This window comes from Vicugna pacos, unplaced genomic scaffold (assembly GCF_048564905.1).
Source record: "Vicugna pacos unplaced genomic scaffold, VicPac4 scaffold_19, whole genome shotgun sequence".
In the NCBI taxonomy this organism is placed as follows: Eukaryota; Metazoa; Chordata; class Mammalia; order Artiodactyla; family Camelidae; genus Vicugna; species Vicugna pacos.
The window spans coordinates 66,692,247-66,713,045 of NW_027328740.1; the positions used below are offsets into that span (position 1 = coordinate 66,692,247).

Here is a 20,799-nt window from a genome sequence, read left to right on the forward strand (position 1 = left end):
AGTAATCGGAAAGTATGGTATTGTTGTAAAACAGGAAAATAGAATAATGGAACAGAATAGAATGTTCTGAACTAAACCAACACTTAGATGAACAATTGAATCTCAGTAAGGATGCAGTGGAGAAAGTATGTTTTCAACAAGTCGTGCTGGAACAATTAGATATCCATATGCAAAAAGAGAAAAATGAACTTTAACCCATACCTCACAAAATACAGAAAAATTAATTCAAAGTGGATCACAGATCTTAATAGGAAATCCAAAACTATAAAACAGCTAGGAGGAAAAGCATAGGCTTAAGCATTGTGACCTTGGGTTTGGCAAACATTTCTTTGCTATGACACCAAAAGTATAATCTATTTTAAAAAGGAACTGATATAGTGAACTTTATCAAAACGAAGACCCTTCAAAGCTCTTCAAAACACTACTAAGCAAATGAAAAGACAAGCCATAGAGAGAAACTATTTGCGCCAGCTTACCCGTCCCCTGAGCGCACCGCGCCCGCCCCCCAGCAGCAAGCTTACCTGGAGACGGGCGTCCAGCTTCTCGGGCAGCAGAGGCCGCCCCCAGGCCACGCCTCGGGGAGGAGCGGAGCAAACTGCCGGCTCCCGGGCGGAGGGCCCCCTACCCACGTCGCCCTCGCACCCTAATTGCACTGCCCCGCTCCCCTCCTCAGCAAGCTGGGTGGGACAGGTGTGTCCGGCGACCTGGGGCAGCAGAGGTCGCTCCCAGGCCCGGCCCCCGGGGAGACGGGAGCTAACCCACCAGCTCGCCAGGGGCAGGGCTACTCCCCTCCTCTGCCGCTGCCTCTGCCGCCCCTGACCGAACCGCCCCACCTCCCAGGAGCAAGCTCACCTGGAGTCCGACTTCCGGGCAATCTCCTGCGGCCAAGGCCGCCTCCAGGCCTGGCTGCGGGGAAGAGAAGGAAACAACCGGCTTGCCTGGGCAGCCCCCTCCCGCCGCCGCCACCCGAAACGCACCACACCCGCCTCCAGGGGTCAGGCTGACTGCGAGGATGTGCACCAGCCTTCTGATTCTGGCCACGAGACTGAGCACCTCCCTGCACCCCTACACCCCTGCACTCTCTGCGCCCCTGAACTGCCTGCACCTTCCACAGCCCGTGCACCCCTGGCACAACTTTCACCTTGCACCACCTACAAACCTGCACCCCTACACACCACCACTTGGGCCTGTGGCAGAGCCTCTGCTGTTGCACTAGCGTGCAGGGACTCATATCCTTGCCAGTGCATGATGCATCAGTGGACCTCTGGGGTTGCCTGTCAGGAAGTATATGTTCCCTGCCACTGGGCTGGGCCACTAGGGTGATCTCTGTGACGTCACCCAGGACGGGCTCAGAGATGCTGTTTTCCGGGAAGAGAGGAGTTGAAGCCTTTCTTGAGGGCAGAGCTGTACTCACCAGGCCATCCACGCTTCATGTTTTACACAGGACTTCACGGAAGTGAAATGGATCCGGCCAAGTAAGACCAGCTGTGCGCCCACCTCAGTCCTGGGCTCTGAGGCAGACAGACTGGCTCCCACCCTCAGGGCCCAGTTTTGGCACCGGAATGATCCCTTGGAGGCATCCCATCAGTTCTCAGGAAGAAGTCTGGCTGCTTCCACCCCATGGCCCTCCCTCCCACTGTGCTGGCCCCAGGAAGTTTCCTTATTTGGGGAAGAAGGCAGCCCAGCCCCTACCCCACCCCTCACCGTGCTCTCACCCAGGATGGTGCTCTCTCTGCCCATCAGAGTCTGGAAAGCCATTCCTGTTCAGTTATGTCCCTTCTGAGATGGACTTGCTTCCATTAAATACAAGGCGAGGATGCAACATGGGATGCCCTGGGTAAGAGAACCAAAATAAATAGTTTCTTCTGTGAGATTTTCTATTTATCTGCTGGGACTGGGCTGTGTGTAATTTACTACAGCTATTGGTGTGAGAGGCTAAGGCAACCTGTGTGTCCTTGTTTTCATCTCCCCGCTGTCTTTGGGTTTTCCCTAGACACTCCTGAGACATTTACTTCTTTCAGTTTTACTCCTGTTATTACACAGAGGCCCTATTGACATGGAGGTAAAGCGATGAGGTGGTGAGACAGAGGGGAGCATCTGTAGTCCTGTGATTAGTTCTCATTGAGTCTGTGCCCTGAGCTGTGACCTCCTCAAGTGTGTCTCTTTCCCCCCAACCCAATTTGGGTAACACAGAAGGTATTTCCCTTCCCCCAGGTTGGTTAGGCTCTGGTAAAATAATTTCTCATTAAAAAAACAAACAAAAAACAACTTCCCCCAATGGAACAGAATGTTCTGGGTGTATTTCAATAGAGTTATTTTCTCCTTACCAGGCAGGAAGCATGAGGAGTTATCCTCTGATCTTCATTCTGAGAACAGGGTACGGTCCTGGATGTAAAATGCATGAAAAAGAGCATGGGGCACCTCTGACTGGCCCCCTGGAGTTGTCACACTCAGAGTTCCCCACGCTGAGCCTCCCGCTGGCCTCAGGGACCTGTTCAATCTGCCTGCCCCCGGGGTTCTTACAAAAGCGGGTTCGGCCTTGGGAGCTGTGACTCTCCAAGCCTGCCCGGCTGCCTCTCTGGTTTGGGAGCAGCTTTTCCCCTCAGTTTTCTGGGATCTAAGAAGCGCAGTGGGATTGAAGCTCCCTCAGATCTGGTGTTGTTTTCAAGACAGAAGGAGCAACTTCTGAGCTCCACACGAGCTGGACCAGAGGCTGGAAGCCTCCCCTCCTCTGCCTCCATGCAGACAATCAGTGGCTGTGGTTCTAGCCGAGTTTCTGACGATGTGGATTTAAACACACACATCCCAGCCCCTACAGGAGCCGCAGTCCCATAAATCCCCCCAGTTTCCACTGGTAATTGCGGCGCCGATGGGGACACGGGTTTCAGGACCACAGAGGCCTGACTGCACGAATTGCTCCGTGGCCTATTTACGTGGTTGCTCTGGGCCTTGTCTGAAGTGGCTTGCTTACCACACCTGGTACGTGGGAAACACAAAATAAGTACTAGAACCTTCACTTTTTCTCCCTCCAGGGCCTTCAAACGTAGAAAGTAATAAGTGAACTCAGACAGCCTAGTCACCACAATGAGGTCCGTCCAGCCTGGCTCTCCTGAGTGATGGGCACTGACTTGCACCTTAACTCGGAACAGTAGGGGAACCGCCTTCCTCTAACTGGGCCTCTCCCCACACCGGGCACGCCCGCAGCTCAGACGGGGCCAGCTCCCCCACTGAGGTGTGTGCTGGTGGCTTCAGTGTGACCTGGCCCTGCCGGGACATGAACCTGCAGTGAGTGAGATGGAGGGTCGGGTGGAGGGGGTTCCCTTCTGGGGTGGCAGGGGGCCCAGTAGCACCGCGCCCAGCCTGGTGCCTGGGGCTTCCCTAACACCTCCTACAGCCCCTGGGTTGGCTCCGGTCCTGGCCACTCCACACACCCTCCCAGTATCTTTTCATTAGTCCCTTTTTTGTTTTTATCAGCGAGAAGTGGCTTCTGTTGCTTGTTCAGTGAAACAGTGCATCGGGAAACCAGACTATTTCTAACATCAATAAAATATAAACCTCGGTCAGCTCGCCGGGCAGACCGCGCAGCACAGAGGCCTGCACAGGGCTGTGAGAATGGCTTACGTGAAGGATCCTCATCATCTGTCTTCAGAGATACAGAAGCTGGTGGTTCAGGTAAAACCACAGGGAGGGATTGAGGAATCCAGAGCTGGTTGGTTTCAAAGGCTAACTGGTCAGACCAGACCCCTGAGCTGTGGTCAGAAGCCTGGCTCAACATCACGCAGACTCTGCCCCTTAAGTGCCGGGTGGGGCCGGTGCTGTTCCCTTTGCAGGCTCACGTTGGGGAGTCACTGTAGCCCCTTAAATGCAGCAGAGATTCCAGCCCCCTTGGCCCCCCACCTTGAGAGTTCCATGACACAAATCCCGGGAGTGTTTAATTTTCATCTTTATTTAGGAGGGTGAAGGTGGGGCAAGAGGAGACATAAATTCACACTGATTGACACTAGGTCACAGCGAATACCTCCTCCACGGAGAGCTATGTGCTCCCACAGTGGTGGCTGGGGGGCTGGGCGGAGAACCTCCGCTGGTCCCAGAGGGACTCGCTCCTCTGGCCACAACTGATGGGTTGGACAACAGATCCAGAGGGAGACAGAGTATCTTTCCTGGGAATTTGAAACTGACACACAGAAATCAAGTTCACTCATCTGGGGATTGGCGGAGGGGAGGGGCGGTGGTTGGAAATCAAATGAAACCAGAGCATGAGAGAAAGTTAGAAGTGAAAGAGCGAGAGACAGAGAGACTGAACTTGTGAGAGAAAATAGTCAGAAAGAAGGAAAACAATCAGGGGACAAAGGAATTCCAGCTCCTAACTCTCTAGTCTGTCCCAGCCCATCAACCATCCCTCGGGATAGTTACTATCATTCCAGTTTTGCAGATTAAGAAACGGGCTGAATTGTACTGAACACTGGAATTTGACACAACACTGTAAAATGATTATGAATCAATAAAAATGTAAAAAAAAAAAAAAGAAACGGGCTGAAAGAGATGGGGGCTGGGTTTGGGTGCACAGTTAATTTAAGTGCCGCTGGGCCCCTCACTTCCCATTGCCTGAAGGCACCTTAATCCCCACTGGGACCCCTGCGGTCCCCTGACCGCCCAGCACCCTGATCAAAGGGCCCCTGCGGGAGTGGGAACCCCTCTGATTGTGGAGAGTTCCCTGCCCCGAGATGCCATGCATCAGCAGGCTCCCGCTCACCCCAGGTTAACGTCTCCCCAGCTGTGCAGTCTCCAGACCCGCTTCCCTCCCTGCCAGGCACCCCCGTCCTTACCACCGAGTGTACTGCAGGAATTCAGGCACAGGGATGCCCAAAGCAACACGAGCCCACCGGCTGTACAAACAGCACATTCCCAGCCCCACCTGGGTTCCGAGGGGACAGTAGGCGTCCTCAGCCTTCATGTGTCTAAGACAATCTTCTTCTTCAGCTGGAGGTTATAGAGAAAAGAAAGGTCCAAAACATAGTTCGGTGAGGAATTCCTCCAAGGACCTGACTCCAGAGTCTACAACTAGTTGTACCTACCCCCGTACTTGGGGTGAAGGTGGATTATTGATCAGCACAACCCCCGGTGGCCCAGCTCCTCGGCTTGGCTGCCCAGAGGGGGCTGGGGGAATGCGTAAGGCCAGGGCACTCAGGAAGAGCACAGGGGACCTGACCTCCCCTCTCCACACTTGTAAACCCTTCCCCAAATCTCAAGGCATCGGACAGAGTGCAGCCACCACAATAAAGAGATGCTCCCATCTCTTCACTCACTCCTGTCGGTTCACTTACATGCTGAGCATCCAATGGGTCCCAGGACATGACACATAGGATTGCCGATGGGACAGGCTTGGTCCTTCCCCCTGGACCCTGTTCAATCTGATGGAAGAATGATCACTCATAAAAAGTTTCTCAAAATTATACAGAGACCAAAGACCAACTGCAGAGTGAACCAAATTTAAAAATATATATGAAGATCCCCCAGTCTCCCCGACTAAGTTTAACAGCATAAAGCAAAAAGATCTTGCCTTTGATCACCAAAGAATTTGTCACCCCCTCTCAGGTGGAAAGGACAGTTATTCTTTGAGCAGGACACCGAAGTGCTCCATCGGATTGGACCAGGGCATCTACATTCATTCAGCAAATGTGTATAAGCTCCTACTACGTACGGGAATCTCCTAACTAGACCCGTTCCCAAGGCTCTCGGGCTTTATCAGCCAACAAAATAGACATGACTCCCCATCACAGGGGGCTCAGAGTTTTAGCAGAGGAAACAGGCAGCATGTTGGGGGTAGAAAGAGCTTGGAAATATTAAAAAAAAACGAGTGCTATGAGCAAACTCGGGTGATGGCAATGTGGTGGGAGGCAGGCAGGAGGGAATAGGCAATCCTGGCAGATCTCACGGAGTAATGAACTTGAAGCAGAATAGATCCGGAGGAAGAAGGAAAAGCCGGAGCCAGAGGTCCCCAGAGTGAGGGGGAGAGTGTGGGCAGAGAGGCAGAGCACGCCGTGTCCTGAGGCCTATGTGACTACTTTGGCTCCTAATGACATGGTGACACGTTTAGTGAGTTTTGAGGGGAGGGGTGATGTAGTCCAACTTATGCTTTTGTGTTTGTATTTTTTGGGGGGAGGTAATTTATTTATTTTAATGAAGGTGCTAGGGATTGAACCCAGGATCTCATACATGCTAAGCATGTGCCCTACCACTGAGCTACACCCACCCCTTCAATGTATCCTTTTACCGGCTCCCAATGACTCTGTGTGGATGGGAGATTGTAGGAAAGCAAAGATGGAAACAGGAGGCTATTGGTGTCCAGGAAAGGCTGAAGGTGGCTTTTAGGAGGGCGGGGAGCAGGGAGCAGGTGTTTAATGAAGACAGAGTATCAAGAATTTTCTAACAAGCTGGATTTGCTGTGTGTGAGAGAGAAAGAGAGAGAAGGAACATTTTTCCAACATCTGGACCTGGACAATGAGAGGGATGTCCTCTCCACCCACAGGGGATGGGACAAGGTGGGGCTGAGCAGGTGGAAAGGGGCTGGTATCAGCTCAGTTCTTCAATGTCATGGTTAAGGGGTGAATTACATATTGCCAGAGAAATGCCTAATAGGTAGAGGAGTTTGTTTTCTTTTACTTTTTAACATTTAAAAAATAAAATTTAAATGTATTAATTGCATTATGTGAATGATATGGGAATTTTATTTCATGCCAAGGTATATGTTATATATAGTCAAATGGAAAATATACCAGAAAAGTGGAGAAATGAGGGCTTTCACATAAACTGACTGTCCATAACGTAGGTAAAATTTCAATAAAACCAGTCTTCAGTGCAAAAACCTCATCTCGGTGTTACATAAAAATAAATGAAAAAGGACAATGTTGATGTATCATTATTTCATGTTACATAATAGCCCCAAACAAACACACTGTTTAACTATGAGACTTGTAGAAATACTATTCGCTTTAGTCACAGAAATACAGAAATGAAGGAAGGTTCTAAGGCAGAATAAGCATCTTAGTGGAAGTAATTCAGATTTGAGCATTTTACATGATATATATATTTACTGATACAAAATTTGGAAAAGTAATTACATAGTAGAACATATGTATGAATGTGAAAGCAAGATGAATGAAAGAAAAAGAATGTGAGTCTCAGGGATAAAGGTCCAGACGGAAAGGCAAATCAGGGAATTTTGGAGAAATCGAGAAATTGATGGCATGCCAATTTCCAAGGCTGGGTTGCTTCCATCAAAGGAATAGCAGAGAGAGAGATGAGAGGCACAGGAACCAACCCTGGGGCACACCCACAGTATATGTATGGAAAAAAGAGGAGACATTGGCAAAGGACCAGCCAGTAGACCAAAAGCAGAAAGCAGACAGAGCGATGGGCTGGGGTCTGAGTGAAGCAGGAACACGGGGGAGGAGGGATGGAAGAGCTGGGTCAAATGCTGCCGAGGGTCCACGCATGATGAGGACTGAAAATTGACCGCTATATTTAGCAATGTGGGGTCACTGATGGCCTTGACAGGGCAGTTTCCATAGAGTGAGGGATCAGGCGAAAAGCCAGAGTGGGTGTAAAAGGGGATGGCTCAAGAGAAGATGCAGACAGTGAGTTTAAACAACTCCTTAAAGATTTGCAGCAAAGACACAGGGTGGCAATTGGTGGGGGTGAATTAGGGTCAAGGAGAGCTCTTTGTTTCTTTTAAGAAGATGGACGTTTATATACTGATGGTGCCAACTAGCAGGAGAACAAAATAGATGAGGCAGTGAAAGAGAGGATGGTTTTGGGAGTGACAACCCAGAGAAGATGGGAGGGATGGGGCCCCGGGGACTTTTGGAGGAAATGACTTTCGATGCCACTTGTAATAAGAGGTGGGGCACCGAGAGTGAGGTCACAGACATCAGTAGGTGAGCGGATGTGCTGGGAGTTGCTTGTGAAGTTTCTCTTCTGTTGGCTTGTTTGCTTGTTCAAAGTAGAAAAGTAACCTTATCAGCTGAGGGACGAGGAGGAAGAAAGAGTTACTGGAGCAATGAGAAGAAGATAAGAAAGAGATTTCCAGGGAGAATGGGACAGTGAAAAGAGCAGGGGGAGACGGGGAAGTGCGCTCCCAGAAAGTTACATTTTCTCTTTGACGTCCCCAAATGTGTGATGTGTGATTGCCCTTCCTGCTGTCTACGAAATAAAAATTAAGTATGGTTCAGAGGAAATGCTATTTCATTCTAAGAGGCTGCCTGTTTCTCAGGAATGGTCATCTTAAACTGCAAATATTATAAAAAATGTTGAAAAGATGAACCTGTGTACCTAAAATCCCCTATTTTCTATTAATCTGGTTACTATTTAGTACTCCTATCAATAACGCATAACCAATACTGCCATGATGGAGGTACATCGATGCTTAAAAGGAAATGAGATCTGTATCCTTTTCCTAAATTCCATGGCTTTCTTAATATGCAGTTCCCCTTGGAATTTAGGAATGTCTGGTATAAGAAGTGAGAAAGAGTTTGAGAAAATCCCTGCTCAGAATTACACAGCACAACCACATCTCAGAAGTACATACAGCTATAAAGAATTTTAGAAGCAAAAATCTGTAACTACTCTTAAAGACTTTTGCAAACCTGGGCCTGTCCGATGTTTCCAAACTGGAAAGGAACTCCAATTACTTGCCTGGTACCGGGACCAGAGGCTGGCCAGCCTTTTCTGTAAAAGCGAGAGAGTAAATATTTTCAGTTTTGCAGATCAATTTGTTGTAACCATGCAGGTCTGCAATAAGAAAGCTAAGAACACTGGGAGACAGGAAACAAACGGGCATGCCCACACTCTCCCTTCCACTCAGGGCAGCTTCTCTGTGGTGGGGAGCTTTGCCAAAATCACTTGCTCCTTTGTTTCCATTGGTTTCTTTGTTTCCACCTTATTGCTCAAGCTCAGAACTTCAGGTGGGCCTGGTCCTTCAGCATCCATGCAGAGAGGAGGCTGAGCGGTGATGGGAACCCCACCTGATGGAGAAGAGAGATTGCTGGGAGGGACACTGCGGTGGCCACCATGACAGGAGACAATCACACCTTCCGTGGTAAAAGGGAACGAAGACAAGTGAGGGACACAGCAGTGGGACCCTAGTTCGCCTGCCAGGCTTGCTCTCCCTCCATGACCACCCTGGGGGCCTGGGGGGTTGTTGGGCTTCAGCTACGGTGGTTAGGCTGAAGGGACTCAATATAAAGGACACTCCACCTCCTCACTAGTTTCCAAACGCTGCCCCTCTAATTCCACACTCTGAGTTTCTGGAGCTCAGCTGGAAGAATACATGATCAGGCCAGACCCAGAGCCAAAGCCACACACGACAGGGGTCACGTGGGGCTGTAACCCCGTGCTCAGTGGTCGGGGACTCCTTGCAAATCTGCAGAAATCCCTGTCCTGCTTCATACCTGGGAGAAACCCCAGATCTCCTCCTGCTCTGTCTATTCTTCTCTTGAGGCTATTGTCCTGGAGGGATGCAGAGTCCTTGAACCTTGGTAAGGACTCTTAAGCAGCCTGTTCAATAAAACAAATTATGCACTTTTTCACATTTGCTAGTTTTTTGATTCCAGAAAGGCTGTGGGACTCATTCTCACAGTCTCATGTGACCCCACCACTTGGTGGCCCTCTGCTCATGGAAACACGATTTCCCACAACTGCACCCTGCCTCCCAGCTGGTCAGAGGGGAGTGTCCCACAAAGACACAGGTGTTTGTGAGGATCCTTTCCCCAACAGAAAGCCTACTCCTGGAGCCACGGACAGGTATCTGGTCTCCTGAGCCTCTCAGCTCTAATTCAAAGCCTAAACTGGGGGCCCCGAACATTGCTGAATGAATTTCTGAGTCACCTGTGCTGGAGGGGCCTGATTTTTCTTTCCAGGAATGGAGGTAGCGCAGCTTCCATTTTCAGGGCTGACATTGACGATGGATCTAGTTCCCCCCACTGCACCGCAGGAAGGAGAGGCCCTTCCATCCCACAGCTCGGAAACCCAGCCCAGGGGAGTTCTGAAGCAGTGCATCACTGCCAGGTCCAGCATCCCTGCAGAGTGGCCTCTACCCCTGAGTGAGCCCCTTCCCAGGGCCTTTCCTGCCTCGACACGACCACACCCCAGGCTGTGCCAGAGCTGTGGGGCTCTGCGTGTCCAGGGCACACAGGTGGGACCTGAACCAGGTGTCCCCTGGGCCTCAAGGGGGAGAGGTCTGCCTCTGCATCAGGGGAAGGTGACTCCACATGGCTGGCAGGACACTCTCAATATGGACCTCCAAGAGCCCTGGGAGCAGTTTCCCTGCAGGTGTTAAGAGCCATCATCAGGAGGGCAGGCCCCTCTTTGTGCAGACCATCCCGCAGTGCTGGGCCCACGTGCTGGCCACAGAAATCTACATGCCCCCAGGTTACCCCAAGCAACCTCACAACTTCGTCACTTGGTGACCTGAGTACCACGGGCTCCTTGGCCATCCCATGAGGGTGGTCCTTGCAGGCATGGTCTCCAGGTTCTCCCGTTGAGAAATCCCCCTGGGTTTCTGTGGTCACAGAGCACACACCAGAAGATTCTAGTCCTGCAGTGACCCCAACAGCAGTCAACTCCCCTGTGCATGTCCAGGGACAAATGAAAGCATTTTATTGCCAGGAACCGTGATGAACCAGGGGGTGGGATTCCATACTAAGTTCAGGATCCTGGTAACTCACTCTGCACCCCAAAAAGCATCCATGAGAAATGTGTGTATTGGGATGTCTGTGCCCCTAGAAGAGCTGTACCTGAGGGCTCCTGGGACCCTCCAGTCCCTCTCAAGGTTCTCAGAGCCTGGGTCTAAATTTCTATCTCCCTCCTTTGGTGTACTGCCACCTGTGTCTCGTGGTCACGGGTCACTTTATTGCATGACTTGGCATGTTCTTAGTGCTCGTCCTCTACCCCTGCACTAGACTCCCAAGATGTTCCCACTGATCCTTGGCTCCCTGGGTGGGTCAGGGGGCCCTAAGTCTGCACCCTTCATTCTCCTCCTCTACCCCCACCTCTGGGGCCACCCCTAGGCGGACTGGGAGGTGTTTGTAAATGAGTCTTACACAAGGACATTCCAGGACCCCACCCCCGGGAAGCACACCTGTTCCCTTCTCTGAAGAGGACCCCACAGCCCCACATTGCCTCCCAGGGGTCTACTCAGGACACAGTCCCCCAGTTCTGGGCAAGGCGTCTCCCTGGAATCCTTGCTTCCAGGAAAAGTCTCTCTGTCCTTCTTCAGAGTTTAGAGTTGTTCCCATGTCCCTGACCACCAAGGTGCCCAGCACAGACCCTTCAGTGACCTGGAGAGACAAGGAAGGTATGTGGCCACAGGACTCTCAGGACATACCTGCTGGGACTCCAGGCCAAAGGGCCGTCCTTCTGCCTTCTCAGGTGTGGCTCCCGTGGTACCTTTTTGCAGGGGGCTCAAACAGGGAGTGTGGCCCAAAGCAGTTCATGGGGCTCTCTGGGCAGGGAAGACGTGGGCCAGGCGGCCTTGCCTGGTTTCCCTGCTGGGCAACTCTGAAAACCCCCGCTCCTCTGGCTGTGGCTGGCGGCCCCCCAAACCTCAGGGCGGGGCCCTTTCTCTCAGCCTCCACTGACTCCAAAGCCACGCTGGCGCTGGCGAGGGGAAAGAGCTTTCTTGCCCTCTTGTGCCCAAGTTGCCACAGGTGGATGCTGCGGGGAGCTGGAGAGAGAGGTAGCACTTGCTTAGATGTGAGTGGTAAAACAATTTGGCATCCTGTCAACGAGCCTTAAACATTGGAAAGAGGGCTTTCCCGGGAAAGCTGGAAGTTACTTTCAGTAACTTGTCTAAAGATTTCTTTTTTTTTTCCCCTTAAAGACTCAAAAAACTTTTCCCAGGTCATTCCTGGTATGGACCATTATCCAGGGATCAATCAGGAAATGCAGGAGGAGAGGGGTGGGGGTGGGGGAGAGGGGAGGGTAGATCAGAGCCCACGGAGAGGAGATGCCCCTCCCAGGAGCCACACACTGGGCAGTGGCTGCTGGCATCCAGCTCTCCTTTTCTCAGGCCCATTTCATCTTCGGGGTGTTTCCAAAAAAACAATGGTGGAAGGGCCATGGAGGACACCTAGACCTTCCAGAATAGACAGGGGGAGCAGAGTCACCATGCTGGCCCTGGGCTTGGAGACAGACCTGCACTGGAGACCACAGGCTTCTGAGAAGCCAGTTTCAAAATAAAGGCAGTATGCACTGGAATACCCGGTTCGAGCGAGTGCTTCATCATAGACATGTTATTTACATAGTTCTCACCACGAAACTCTGTGTTCCCATCACGCTACATGAATGACGGCTTCAACACACATTCATTTCTGAGATGTGAACAAGTGTAGAGCCGCTCTTTCATCCAGCATAATGGGCATGGTTACACCTAGGAACACTTACCAAGATTTCTCAGCAAGAGCCAATTTCGAAATAAAGGCAGTTTGCACAGAAAAAGCCTGTTGGAGTGAGGGCTTCCCCATAAACATTTAAGTTATATAGTTCCCCTCACCATGAAACGCTGTTCCCAACATGCTACATGCATGAAGGCTTCGACACACATTCAGTTCTAAGCTGTTACATGTGGAGAGCCGCTCTTTCATTCAGCACAAAAGGCATGGTTACACCCAGGAAGATTTACCCAGATTTCTCAGCTGGTTCCTTCAGCCAGATTCAAAATAAAGGCAGTTTGTAGTGGGAAAGCCTGTTGGAGCGTGTTCAGAGCTGTTTTGGGCTCTGTCCCAGCTGGAGGGTGCAAACCCCAACCTCCAGAAAGAGGGACCAGCACCCCACCCGCCAGGTGGTGTTGCCTTTGTTGGGGAACAGTGATCTTTGGGTTAGATATTTTGTGGCTCTCTCTAAAAACTGCTTTGACTTAAGTTTGCATCCTAGTCACCAGTTCCAGGGCAACAGAAAAAGCATACCCTACATCCCTTTGCACTCAAATCTTCCCAAAAGAGCAAATATTTGCCCATGAAAATACCAGCTGCTCTTCTAAGGCCCCCTAAATACCCAGCAGTGTGGGCGGTGCACTCTTGATCAGGGACAGGAGGAGAGGGACCAGCGGTCCTCCAGCAGGCTTGGCCCGGTGTGGCAGCTGCGCTGTGGGTGCGTGGTGGGGAGGTCATGCAGGGAATCCTGTTTGAGGGGCCTCTGTGGATGCCTGCATTATGGTCTGAGGTTTCATACAAAGGCTCCAGGCATCCTAACTGGTCAGATACAGCCCCCACCCTCGGGATGGAACCACCAGGAGCTAAATACCTGTAACAGGGACAGTGCCTGGTGTGGGGAGAGGTCATGGGACACTCCGGGGGCAGGGGAGGTGGTGCTGGGGAAGGCAGGGGATGCAGTGAAGGGTGGAGGGAGCAGGGTCCTTTGCTTGGGGGTGAGAGTTCTTTGGGAGACCACAGAGCATGGCACACACCATCCCCAACCCATACCCCAAATTCCTAGCCCCGCCAACACAGGGGCTGCTCTGCACCCTCTCACCGTGGCTCTCCTGTAAGACCGCACGCAACCCGGCATCTGTCGCCCTGCCCTACCTCCCCTCGTGGGACAGATAACCGTCTTCTTGGAAACTGCCTAGCAGCGCGTATTCAAGGCCGGCAGCGGGCCTGTCGAATCTGCACTTCAGGTGCCGTACCTGGCCAGCAGTGCGTGCCTGGGCTCAGTCTTCTATCTTGCCCACCGGCAGCCTCGGTCCACGTCCGGTGCAAGCGGAGGCCGCAGAGCCCAGGCTGAGCCCCGCACACAGACAGGTGAGGGTGTCCCCGCCGCCCCGCCGCCCCGCCGCCCCGCCCACTAGTGGCAGCACCGCCGCCGGCACCAGCTGCAGGTGAGGACGTCCGCGCGGCCCCGCCCGCCCCGGCCCCACCCAGCTGCCCCATAAGCCTCCCCCCACCCCCGTCCAGGCCGCGCCCTGGCCCCCATTGGCTCCGCAAGTTCTGCCCTCGCTCGTCTAGCCTCGGGAGGACGCAGACGCAAGCGCTAGGGGAGGGCCCCGCGGTGTTACCATGGCTACAGGCGCCACGCTCCGCGCGGGCCGGCGAGCGCTTCTGGGGCGGGCAGCGGGCTCCGGAAGTTTGCAGCTTCCCGGGACCATGGTGCTGCTTGCTGCTGGGGATGGCGGCTTGCTCAGCCGGGCGACTAGTTCTGGCGTCGTCAGTCGGTGGCCGACATCCTTTCTGGGGCGGAGTCCCACAGATGGTAAATGTACGGCCGCGCCATTGGCGGGGCCAGTGGACATGGACCGGGGTGGGATCCGGGTTGGTGTGGCGGCCGGGGAGGGGCGGTGGTGCCGGGGAGCGGGTTGGGGCGGGGGGGACAGGGCTGGGGAACAGCCTCGGGCTTTCCTTCCCCTCAGGCCTTGGGGCTGGGACCGCGAGTCCTGGTAGCCCTGCGTGGCCGTGGCCTCCCAGAACCCCCGGGAAGGTCAGGTGGAGGACCCGTCTTTTATGAAGCGGGGCCTTACCCGGGTTTTGAAGAGCCCCAGAATCAGATGTTGGAATAGGGTGGTTTATCAGCCTTGTTTATCTGCAGGGAAATTTCAGTTCCATCCAGATGTTGGCTCCTTCGGTAAAACTCAGGAATAAGACAAGGGTCAGTGCCAATTAGCAGTTATCTATGGCTTGGCCCAAAATAGACTGTGCGGGGTGTAGAGATGGTAGATGGGCCCTCCCTCTCAAGGTTGGTAGTCTTCTGGGATTAGAGGCCCCAGTTGGAGATTACATCCTCATCTGCAGTAATGGAGGTTGTGGGAAACATTAGCACAGAGAAGGGAGGGGTGTGGCTGCCGTAACTCATTAAAGAAGCGAGGACCCTTGCCTGGCTCTTGTGTAGGAGAGTCTCGCCTAGGGTAGGGCAGCAGTTATCAAAGTGTGTCCGAGGCCCCTGAGATGCAAGAATATTTCCGTAGAAACGCCGGGAAGTCACCTGCCTTTTGCACACTCTTGCACTCCCGAGTTTCCTGTGGGGTTTTCCATGGAAAACCTGGTCTGTGATATCACAAAACAGGTAATGTAGAGGCAGATAAAATTCAGCTCTCACCAGTCCAAAAGAGATTTGCAGAAATTAAAATCACTGCTATTCCTCTCATTAATGATTTTTGTTTAGAAAAATATACTTATTTTTTGCTTAAGAGTATTAATGGTATCATGTAGTAGGTTGTTATTATTTTTAAGTGAACTCATAAGCATTTTTTAAAGTTCTTATTTAACTTCTAACACAGGAACTATTGATAGATTTAACCCACATAAACAGCAGCCTTTTGGAGTCCTCAGTAATAAAGAGTGTACAGGGGTCTGTAGGCCAAGAAGTTTGAGAGCCCCCGGAGAACGGATGCTCAGGTACTAGTCAAGTGCTTAGCGTTGTTAGACAGATGCCAAGATGTCTTCTGCATGTGCTCCCGGACTCGAAATAATTGGCCACATGGAGATCGGTGGGCAGTGCCTCCACTGTACAAACCAGAAGCTGCTGAACGTGTCTTGAGTCTAGGCCATGGGCTGTGCAGGGGTTCCCATTGTATCTGTTCTATCTAAGCCGGGATTCCTGTGCAGAGACCTGGCCCTGAAGACCCGCTCTCCTTTGCTCCCTGCCAGGTACATTCTGTGTGATGTCAACCATCCAGAGGGTTTCAGCCTCCATAGGGGCATCTGTATCCACATCGCCTTCCTCCTGAAGACCCTGTTGAAAATGGAGGAGTCGGTGCTGGTGCTACCCCCTTGGGGCCGCCTCTACCATTGGCAGAGCCTGGACATCCACCAGGTCCGGCTTCCCTGGTCTGACTTTTTTGATCTCTCAAGTCTCAACAGAAACACCCTTGACACTGAGTACGAACAATTCATTGCAGGTCAGATGGTGATCGTTTAACTGGGGCAGACGGTTTTTGTTCTGGTTCCGATGTGAACATCGGGCCGTCTTGCTTCGGGCTTGTCGGTCTGCTTAGGGGCCCTGCTCATATTTCCCGCACTGCAGATGAATTTGGTCTTTCCATAGTTTTTCTCAGGAAATATATCTGAAGTGTATGAGCTCTGTGTTCCCTCCCCTCTGAAAGCCCTGGCCTTCTGGTGAGATGGAGTGGTGACAAGGAGGCCACTGCCACAGAGGCCTTGTCCCAGCAGGACTCACTCCCTGGGCAGTAAGGGCCATTCTCACCTGAAGGAAAACACGATGTGTGTGTACCATGGGCCACATGCTGGAGAAGGTATGTAACCTCTCATTCAGTATAATTTGGTCCTGCTCAAGCATCCCATTTTACATTTTGTAGGAGGTAAGAGTTGAAGATTTTCTTTGAATACAGCTATTTAGAGCTTATTTTTTTTTAAATTGAAATGTGGTTGATTTACAATGTTTTGTTAGTTTCAGATATACTGCTGTTTTGTTAGCTTCATGTATACAGCATAGTGATTCAGTTGTACATATACATAGTCTATTCTTTTTCAGGTTCTTTTGCATTCTAGGTTGCAAGATACTGAATATTTTCCCCTGTGTTCTACAGTTAATCCTTGTTGTTTGTCTGTTTTACATATAGTAGTTTGTAATTCTTAATCCCAAACTCCTAAATTTGTTTTCTAAGTCTGTGAGTCTGTTTTTGTTTTGTAAATAAGTTTATTTGTATCATTTTTAAAAATTCCACATATAAGTGATATCATATGATACTTGTCTTTCTCTGTCTGAGTTATTTCACTTTAGTGTGATAATCTCCAGGTCCATCCATGTTGCTGAAAATGGCATTATTTCCTTCTTTGTTACAACTGAGTAATATTCTTTTATATCTAAATACTAAATCTTTATCCAGTCATCTGTCTGTGGGCATTTAGGTTGCTTCTATGTCTTGGCCATTGTAAACAATGCTGCTGTGAACATTGGGGTGCAGGTATATTTTGGAATTAATGTTCCCTCTGGATATATGCCCAGGAATGGGATTGCTGGATCAAATGATAAGTCTTTTTTAGTCTTTTGAGGAATCTGCATACTGTTTTCCACATTGGCTTCACCAAACTACATTCCCAGCAATAATGTAGGAGGGTTCCCTTTTCTCCAAGCCTCTCCAGCATCTATGGTGAGTGGATGTTTGAATGGTGGCCATTCTGAGTAGTGTGAGATGATAACTTATTGTAGTTTTGATTTGCATTTCTCTGATAATTAGCGATATTGTGCCTTTTTTTCATATGCCTATTGGCCATTTGTATATCTTCATCGGAGAATTCCTTGTTTACATGTTCTGCCCATTTTTGGATTGGGTTGTTTATTTTTTTTCTTATTAAGTTGTATGAACTATTTTTATAGTCTACAAGTTAAGCCATGTTCAGTCTCATATTTTGCAAATATTTTCTCCCATTCCATAGGTTGTCTTTTCGTTTTGCTTATGGTTTCTATTGCTTTGAAATAGCTGATAGGTGTAACTAGGTCCCATTTGTTTATTTTGGCTTTTATTTCTGTTGCTTGGGTGGATTGCCCTAGGAAATCACTGCTGAGATGTATGTCAAATAATGTTTTGCCTATGTTTTCTTCTGAGAGTTTTATAGCGTCTTGTATAATGTTTAAGTCTTTAAGCCATTTAGAGTTTGTTTCTTTTTGGGTTTTTTTTTTTCAACTCTATTATATGCTTTCGATTTGTGGTTACCCTATTTTTCAAGTATATCAGCCCATTACTTTATCTATTTCCTTTAGACTGATAATCATGTAGGCTCCAACACATCCTAAGAATAATGAGAAAAAGGAAAAAGAAAGAGAAAAAATCTATCTTGTCTTGCTACTGTCTCTCTTTCCCACTTTTTTGTATTTTGATGTACTTTTTCTTTTTTACATCTTCATGTTTATTGTCTTGTAACTCGTTATTTCATTTCCAACTATGGTTTTCCCATTTCTATAGCATCCTGCTTCCTTTCTGTTTAGAGTAGAACCTTTTAATGTCTCTATTTGGTTCCATAATGCTGAATTATCTCCCCAAACTCCTCCCCCCTGAGCCTCTGAATACTCAGTCCAGGGAAGCCAATCCATCCTAGCCTTCAACGGTTCTGGGAAAGAAATCTTCAGAGTGGGAAAAAAAATCATTGAACAATAATATTCTGTGTGTTGCTTTCTACCCTTGCCCAGAGAGTGAGAATCACCTCTGAAGGTGGAGGAAGAAAGATGGAGGTGCGGGGCACAAAGTCTTTTCTCCTTTTGCTACTGAAAAAATGATTTCTTTTGTAATTAGTGATGATGCCCTTTAAATTGGCAAGACTGAGATTCCACAGCTTCAGCGCCTGTGAATAACCAGCTGGGAGAAAGCTCTCCAGGGTCCCTGCAGTGGGAAAGACAGTCCCTCTGAGCACCTGTTGCTCTGTATTCTTCCTGCCTCCACACGGGTTTGCTAGGCACCGTGCAGGACGACGCAGTTCCCCGAGGTGGAGGACTGGGAGACCCCTGCTGGATGGCGAACCACAGGAGCCCACACTTGAAGGACAAAGTGAAGAGTAGTGGGCGGGCGTAGGAACAAAGAATGGTTGAGACCCAGGATGGTGTCCTGGAGTCCAGCAGGCGAGGCTGGCGGGGCAGATGAGGCCCTGGAGCATGGACAGTCCTTGAGGGATCTGAAGCAAAATAGGAACCAAGAGACTGGATTCGTGTGGGGGTACAGCGCTCTCTGGAGGCCGCGGGGCAGCGCAGCGAGCCCAGGAGGAGCGGGCACTTCCCCAAAGCTGGGTTCAAAGGTCACAACCAACTCACTGGGAACCGAGAGGTACAGAGATATTGTTAACTTTTTGTTCCTCTTCCTGGAAAAAAAAACTGCTTCCTGTTGAATAGCCTGTGTCGTTAGTGAGAATTAAAGACATGAAGTAACATTTCCTCAAAAGTCATCCATCGTGTAGTTGTTAATAAGGGTCAAATGCAAACTTGAATAGATTAAATCAAACATCATCGGATTTTAAAATCTTTTAAAATAAAAATTCTTGCTGTCTTTGTTCTTCATTTCAGGGTTCACTTGGTGATAGTAATAGTAACCAAAGCAACAGCAAACCCTTACAGAGCTCTGTCCTGCTGTTCCAGGAACGCTGTGTTCACGACAACCCAATGAGGTGGCACTTTACAGGAAGGATAGTCATTAATCACACAGCTAAAAAATGGCAGAGCTGGGACTTGAACCCAAGCTGTCTGGCCCCAGAGCCCCCTCTCATGCCCTTCACTGCAGCTCATCATTTGGCATGCTCGACACGGGCCAGCATTTAAGAGCAGTTTGACCTTGGCCAAGGCTGCTTCACCGCTTGGTCTCTGTTTCCTCATCTGTAGAATGGGGGTGTGGGCAGTGAACTCTGTGAACTCAGTGGTCAGTCACTCCAGCTCTGCTATTCTACTGCTTTGAGTTAGTTTGGTAAGTATCTGAGCCTCTGAATGGCCCACCCATAGGCTGGCGCTTTGCTAGGCCCTTGGCTACGGAGAAAAGTAAGATCAGCCTGCTGCTCCGAGGAGCCTGTGTCCCTCCATGGGAAGCAGCTGCGAGGCCCAGGCTCCCTCGCTGGCTGTCGGGGGCTGGGCAGGAAAGTCTGATATGAGAAGATGGAGGCAGAGCCCATCCGGGAACAGTGGTGGCCACACAGCTCTCAGGAGCGAGAACCTCTGTCCAGGCTGCTGAGAAGGGGGTCCTCATGAGGCCAGTAGTCCCCCCAACCTAAGACCTCAGGACAAAGATCCAGCCATCCCTGCAGTGTCACCATAGAGCCAGTCCATCCTCATCACTGTGCCTCTGTGCTCCTTTGTCCTGGGTCCTCTCTTCCCCCTACACCCAGAAGACTTTTCTCCCTCTCTTCTCTGAGTGTCCCCTCACTTCACCCGTGGCCCCTGCTTCCTGGATAACCATCTCTGGAGTTGACACTTTGCCCCCTCACAACCCTCTGTTTGATAAGGAGCCTGGGTTGACCTCCTTGTGCTCACTTTCCACCTTCAGATCATTGCTCCTCCTCTCTTGGGAGCACCTGGAAAACCCAAATCCTTTCCTAGCAGTGCCTTCCACCCTGGCCTCCCTGCTCATCTGCCTCATTCAGGAGCACCTGGACCACCAGCTCTGTATTGCCTCACCTCCTACCATCAAGACGTCAAAGTTGACTCTCCATCCACCACCCAGTATGGTCATTTTAGGGTCTTCTTCTCCTTCAGCCTGAGCCAGCCACCGCCCATTCACCCTACCCCAGGTCACATACCCGGGCATGTCTCCACCCCAGTTCCAGCCTCTCGCCTTTAAGTGCCCACCTCTAGCCGTCCAGGTGCATGTCCACCAGCCTCCCTGGCCCTCCTTCATCCTCACTGGGGCATCAAGCGCTGAATCCTCTGCTTTCCTGCCTGTCCACATTCCTCTTACTTCCACTTCCCCACCTTCCAGCTCTGCATCCACAGTCAGCCCTCTCTTTATGACAAACAAAACCCCCTTGACCCTTGATCTTTTCAGTTCCTCAACAGGACGACTTCCATCTCGGTTCACCCAGCTCTATTTGTTCTGAGGCTGCAGGCAGCAGGCTCTCCCAGCACAGATTTCTAAGACTACAAATCAAAGCCTACCATGCTGCCACTGCCAGGCAATACTCCAGGATTTCTCTAGTGAGCACATTTCCCCACTTATCACTTAGTGGTGTCAACATTCTCTGCTCTCTGCACAACTGTAAGCTTCCCTCTGTCTCTTCCCTGACAGCCAGCAGATGGCCTCGCCTCCTGCTTCAGAGAGAATGACATGTCACTGGAAAGGAACTCGCTCACCTGCAGCAAATCTGCTCACCTCACCTTTTA

General features: G+C 50.5%; 2 long non-coding RNA genes across 2 annotated transcripts in view; one reads left to right on the plus strand and one right to left on the minus strand.

Moving 5' to 3' along the window:
- The window catches only part of LOC140693145 (uncharacterized), a 733,405-nt gene that overhangs the window by 644,890 nt on the left and 67,716 nt on the right, over positions 1–20,799 (plus strand). The gene's annotated exons all lie outside the window — the stretch shown is intronic.
- On the minus strand, positions 4,714–8,727 carry LOC140693189 (uncharacterized). The gene is made up of 3 exons (XR_012068903.1): positions 8,646–8,727; positions 5,325–5,411; positions 4,714–4,980 (listed from the first exon to the last, which is right to left on the minus strand). It is a non-coding gene; the product is annotated as an uncharacterized lncRNA (long non-coding RNA).